Source organism: Misgurnus anguillicaudatus, chromosome 2 (genome assembly GCF_027580225.2).
Source record: "Misgurnus anguillicaudatus chromosome 2, ASM2758022v2, whole genome shotgun sequence".
Lineage (NCBI taxonomy): Eukaryota > Metazoa > Chordata > Actinopteri > Cypriniformes > Cobitidae > Misgurnus > Misgurnus anguillicaudatus.
The window spans coordinates 3,787,368-3,793,367 of NC_073338.2; positions in this window are offsets into that span (position 1 = coordinate 3,787,368).

A 6,000-nucleotide genomic window follows, 5' to 3' on the forward strand; every position below is an offset into this window, starting at 1 on the left:
TCAATAACAACAAAGTCATTTTAGAGTAGTTTGTTTCTGATAACAAGCAAAATGAACAAGTAGATTACTTAGTTCATATTTCATAGCTAAAGCACTAAAAAAACGACACTGACCTAACGTTGCTTTGTAAAATGTGTATGTAAACAATGTTAACTACAAACCAACTATCAAATCTCCCTTCCCATAGTGGTGAATCATGATCGCCTTCTTCCCCTCGTCTTTAGGAAACCAAAGAATTTGTTATTGTTGATGAGGTATTTGCTCCAGAGTTCAGTTTAGCCACTAATCAGGGCCCGGTTCCCCAAAACGTTCTTATCGCTAAGTAGTTCTTAACCTATTCCTTAACCTCTCTCTTAACTCTATGGCACGATTCCCAAAACGTTTGTACGCTAAGTATATCTTCTGTAAGTCACACTTTTGTAAGGTTGGTCTGGACAATTCGTAAGCTCTCTCTTAGCGTTGTTTGAGTGCAAAACGCTATTGCCGCCACTGTGCAGCGGTTAGTACAAGTCAAACTATGGTATGTTTACAATGATTTTATGTTATAGACATTTTAAGACTTATAATATAATATGTTTGCAATGGATACAGGACTATTTATGCAGTTGACTTCATTTGGTATCAGAACTAATGAATTAAAGACGGCGCCGGTGTCGAAGTTTGTTCCCCATCGAAGTCTGTCCCTCTGTGCTTATAGCATTTTCATCACTTTACATTTATAATTTATTTAGAAAGATTAAAGTTTTGAATTGGTTATACTAAAAAGCAATAATATCATGTATTCTATTATACTATTTATTAATTATACAACAGTTCTTTCTGGTTCTCGAATCTGATTGGCTAAGACCTATGCCATATTGTGCTGATATCGGCACTGTAACCGCTTCACCTTTCGTATCATTCCGCCACCTAGTGAATGGAGGTCCTAAGCAGGCTCATCTCTGAATGGAAAAACACAGACGCGCTGTTTGAATCACTCTCCGTGTGTCTCATTAGTTTACTAGCTCATAAATCAGTCTGTGAATCCCCAATCAGAAGTATTATTCCGTCAAAGATCAGCGCTCTTGGATGTTACGTTACAGTTAATGGGAGAAATGTCTTGTCACATCGTGTGGACGATTAACACTTGGAAAGAGGAATATAAACACTTGTTTTTTTTTCTGGAGCTATATTTCTTATCAGAACGCGAAAACACCGTGGAACTGCAGGTAAGCACCGCAGCTTTTAAATGTGGACATTGATCATTTACTTTATCGTGACCTGACTATTAAAACATGTTATGAGATATCGCCACTGGTATATTTATAAGCAGCATGCAAAAACATCTCTCTGACACTTATAAAAAACGTTTTATATAGTACTGACAAGAACAAAGTTTAATAATAATAATCGAGTGCTCGTATCACGTTAAGAATAAATGAGAAAGCAATAGTAACGTTATACAAGTAGTTTTATTAACTTTTACCTCGCGCCAAAACAATGACAACACAAAAGACACTAAATATGAATTAAAAAACAAGTACAAGTTTGATCATGACACCAAATACTGCTGATTTGATCTCATTTTGACAATCATAAACAAACAAGGCCAACATGAGAGCCAGGGTATTTCTGTCAGAGATGTAGCCCAGAGAGGGCGGTGGTCAGCGGGGCGAGTGAACACTGATGTCCGCTCATGCTTTGGTTCTCATTCGTACCGAATCTCACTAAGCAAACGTTCAAACAGGCGCTATCTTTACTAATCGACTGCAGATTTAAATATAATACATATACATTCTCGACTGAACTAATCTTAAAACTACACTTTGTGACCAAGAAACGGTAATATAAAGTAACGGCTTTTCCGTCCATTGAGTTGTTATGAGCTTCAAAGCAGCCGAAAGTTTTACCTGTCATTCTGGCCGCCCTCAAATCCGTGGCGGAAGAAGTAGTTCTCAAACAAAGAGGCTTTTAAAATAACTCCGTTGTTGTTTTCTAGTTTTCGTTTTTCAAACGTGTGCCATCGAACTGTTGTATAAAAGCGATATCGCTCTCGGAGTCGTGTGATATAGCTCTATATCATCATGGCTGTGATTGCCTCCGGCACTCGGCCTGCGGCCTCGTGCCTCTGGCCTAATCACAGCCGTGATGATATAGAGCTATATCACACTCCTACTCGAGCGATATTGCTTAAATATTTCATGCATTTGACAGTTATATATTAGGGTATGTCGGCTGCTTTTAACATTATTATTAGCCTACATTATACTGTTTGTTTTAAAAAGTTATGTTTGTATACATAATATATATATATATATATATATATATATATATATATATATATATATATATATATATATATATATATATATTATGATTCATACTGTAAAAATAATTGACTTACCATAAAGAACAATTAAGATACATTACATTAATGCACACAAACATCTCAGTAGCTTTCAGTGTATATAAAGAATAAACGTATAATGTGATAAATACACTATAAAAAAAACTAAACTAAAGGGAAACATTGGGGGAACAGACTTCGACATCGGCCGCGTAACCGTTTAGTCCATGACAATTTAATTATTCGGCAACACTTATGACATTTTGCCTGACGTGGCTAAATTAAAAAAAATTCGCCTCCCAAGACAACCCATTATGGAGCTGCTGGATCTTCTCAGACCATTATTCTGTATCTAACTCTCTCTCTCTCTCTCTCTCTCTCTCTCTCTCTCTCTCTCTCTCTCTCTCTCTCTCTCTCTCTCTCTCTCTCTCTCTCTCTCTCTCTCTCTCTCTCTCTCTCTCTCTCTCTCTCTCTCTCTCTCTCTCTCTCTCTCTCTCTTCATTGTAGATATTGCTTTTTATTGAAAACATTAAACAATGGCCAGCAATACCGCATTAAACAGAAGTAACTGCAGCTGCTTGCCAATCAATTCTGATCAAAGTACATTACCATTAGTATAAAAGTGTATTAAATAATTTTTTAAAGTCGTTAAACCCATGTTTAACGTGTATGATTAGCAAGGAATACCCGGTTTGTCTACCCGTATTACTGACAGTTTGATAATTTAATTAATAGTCTATATTTTACGGATAACTTAAACTATGTTAAAATAAATGTTACTGGAATAATTTGAGTAATGTTCCATTTGTATAGAACGTGTTGTCTTTTCTTAACGTCAAACTTAGAGGCAGCGTGTTAAGAAGCTTTCTAAGAGACACTTCGGGGAACACACTTAGGATCATAAACAACTTTGGTAAGATATTTCTTTTTGAGTCTTTTTAGTGAACGTTATCGGGGAACCGGGCCCTGACCATTAAACAAACAGTGACCGGAAGTAAAGTTCCTATCAGAAGCATAACTGCACAGGCATCCGATGAAGCCGTCTATTCACACAACAAGATTGAAGCAACTCCTTTTCCAGTGTCAACATGTACGTAAGAGAACTGTAACAACAAGGAATAACATAAGTATTGCAAACGAAAGGGGGGGGGGGGTAAGTTGCAATTCTGAAAAGCTATATATATACAGTATATATATATATATATATATATATATATATATATATATATATATATATATATATATATATATATATTCAAATTAAATGGAAAGATAAAAATGGTTTGTATACTATTTGATTTTGATTGTATCAATAGTATTAAATATTAAAGGGCCATTTCATCGATATAAACATTAATCTTTATTGAAAGTGGGTCATATTTGTAGTCAAAATGTAACATAAATTTAGAATTTTGTGCCTATTTGACCAAGAAAAGACAGTACGTGACTTTAGAGCACATTTGTATGAAAAACTACAACTCCCACTATGCACCACAATGCACAGCTCTGCAAGCCACTCCCATGAATCGGAACACGGCTCAGATATGCTACTGTGTACATAAATGCCACGTTAGTATAACAAAGAAAATAGCCGCCACTGTGTCAGACAGACACCAATCATGACTTACTTTTAAACGTGATGTTATGTTGTGTTAGACACAATAACACTCTGGTCTGGTGTGTAGCAAAGTCTTATTCAAACAGTAATGTGAGGTGTCAGATCCGCAGTACAAAGGTCTTTTCATGTACTTCAGAAAGGATATGCATATTAAATGTTTATTTAGTTTTACCAATTTTCTTTTTGTCCCTTGTTTACTGTAATTACATCTGTGTTATATCGGCCTCATTGCTTTCACAATATAGACATATAAAACACCGGTCAGATATGCTATTGTGTACATAAATGCCACGTTAGTTTAACAAAGAAAATAGAAACACTCACTTTATATTCAGATGTCCATTTATCCCTGCATCCTGCACATAAACGCGTCCACTGCACAATATCACTACAGACGTGCTGGCTCAGTGCTTGTGCTCGTAAGCCAAAACACGTCTTTGAAATAAGCAAACCATTCACGCGTCCACCGCACAATATCTCCACAGACGCGCTGGCTCAGTGCTTGTGCTCGTAAGCCGAAACACGTCTTTGAAATAAGCAAACCATTCACGCGTCCACTGCACAATATCTCCACAGACGCGCTGGCTCAGTGCTTGTGCTTGTAAGCCAAAACACGTCTTTGAAATAAACACGTGCAAAGTGCCCGGAACCATTCACCAAACAGACGTCCATATCCTGATCTGATGCAGAAATGTTAAAGAAAGCACACAGCGAGGGTACAGGCACTACTAGTCCGTCCAAGCTCTAGCCAGTCTTGGCTTCTCTATGCAGCAGAGTCCGAGGGTGGCGGCGTCTTTCCCGGGCTCCTCTACGCAGCCGAAGCCCAGGCTCCGGCCTACTCCTCGGGGTTCTGTTCCTCCATCTGCCTCAGCTCTTTGCTGTATTGTGGCTCATAAAGGTGCCATGAACAACGGATTAGAGCATCACGCTTGCGAAATCACCCTCTTCCATATTATATCGATTACCTTCCACTATTATTGTAACATGAAGTCTGGCTCGCTCCACAACGTCTGTTTAGCTTAGCATAAAGATGGTGGCTGATCTTTTTTTTGTCTGTGTTCGTATATTTTTGTAAGTCCCACCCACTTATCTGTAATAGGTCTTTAGCGTAAGTGGGTCCCACCCATAGCCCCCACCTTGGAAAAATGAGGAATGAGTATCGGTAGTCTTTTACCCTCAAAAAAGATACAGCAGTTCCTTCTTTCAATGACGCAAAATTATGATTTTGACATCATTGAAATGTGGCATGACGAGGGGGTTGGGGGATAGCTTTATGACGAGAGCAAAGATTTTGCATAAAATTCTGACTACGCCACCCGGGACTTACACCCAGGGAAATATTCCTTACACCCAAAAGGCAGTAAGGCACACAGGTTCATTCCTCTTAAAAAGAAGAGCAAGCAAGAGACATGGGTATAATACAAAAATAAAGTTTATTTGCACAGAATCCCTTAAAATGAGCACTCCCAAGACATACAAATCACTCCACTTCAATGCACAATCATCACAATCAAATCTAAAAATGGAAAATTAATAGAAACAAAACAAAACAAAACATACAGACCAGCAGGGCTGAGGTTCCCAACAGGAGAAATTACTTAATCACGACTCGTGTTTACAAAAGGCACACACACACACCCCACTGTGCACTCAGACTACACAACCACACACGTCAAGTGTTACACAGCATGCCCTGAGGAGGAAGCACCACCACCGGAAAAGCTCCATCACCTGTGGGACCCCAGCTCCTGCAACAAACCAAAATGATATAAATAATTTGTTCACTTCACACAAAACAAAATGGTGACGATCAGCCTTATTTCAAAAGGCCAACGACCTTTTAATAAACTAAATAGTTTGAGTTAAACCTTTGATTCTTACTGTTTTGGAATCCATTCAGCTGATCTCCGGGTCTGGCGATAGCACTTGTAGCATAGCTTAGCACAATCCATTGAATCTGATTAGACCATTAGCATTGGGCAAAAAAAAAAGTACTAAGTACTAAGACCAACAGAAAATAAAGCTGCTATTTTCTAGGCCGATATGGCTGGGAACT